Source organism: Anolis carolinensis, chromosome 5 (assembly GCF_035594765.1).
Source record: "Anolis carolinensis isolate JA03-04 chromosome 5, rAnoCar3.1.pri, whole genome shotgun sequence".
In the NCBI taxonomy this organism is placed as follows: Eukaryota; Metazoa; Chordata; class Lepidosauria; order Squamata; family Dactyloidae; genus Anolis; species Anolis carolinensis.
In genome coordinates, this window is record NC_085845.1 from 55,407,030 (window position 1) to 55,407,936 (window position 907).

Genomic DNA, 907 nt, shown 5'->3' on the forward strand with positions numbered 1-907 from the left:
AGTTCAAAACATCTGGAGGCCCAAAGGTTGGGAACCACTGACCTGCCTCCGCTCTGTGATTGTGGAGCAGAACAAACAACTCAGCATCTATATGCTTGCCTACAATGCCTTGGCTCATGTACAGAGAAAGAACTGTGTAAAGCTACAGACAATGTGGCCGCTGTTGCCCATTTTTGGTCTAAAGTGATTTAACTGCTTGTGCTCCCTTTATTTTATCAGTTTTATACTTATTTATTCATGCATACAATACTTTTGGCACAAATTAAATTAAATTTAAAAAACAAACCATACATCCTAGGATTCCACGACATTGAATCATGGAAGTTCAAGTGGTGTCGAGCTGCACTTATTCTACAGTGTAGATGCACTCTCAATCTTTAGAAATAATTGCGTGCTATACACACAGAAAAATAAAATAGCCACTAAGGGCCCTTCCACACAGCCCTATAATCCAGGATGTCAAGGCAAAAAAAATCCCACAATATTTGCTTTGAACTGGGATCCCTTCCACACAGCTGAATAAAATCCCACATTATCTGCTTTGAACTGGGATATATAGCAATGTGGACTCAGATAACCCGGTTCAAAGCAGATTTTCTGCCTCAATATTCTGGGTTATATGGCTGTGTATGGGTTATCAGGGGGCCCTTCCAGACAGGCCCTATATTACAGGATCTGATCCCAGGTTTTCTGTTTATCCCAGATCATCTGAAAGTGCAGACTCATATAATCCAGTTTAAAACAGAATACATGGGATCAGATCCTGGGATATAGAGCCTGTCTGGAGGGGCCCTGAGTTCACATTGCCATATATTCCATTTCAAAGCAAATAATGTAGAATTTATTCAGCCGTGGAAGGGCCCTAAAGAGAAATACAGGGCGGAACTGAGTACTCGCGAGTCGTGTT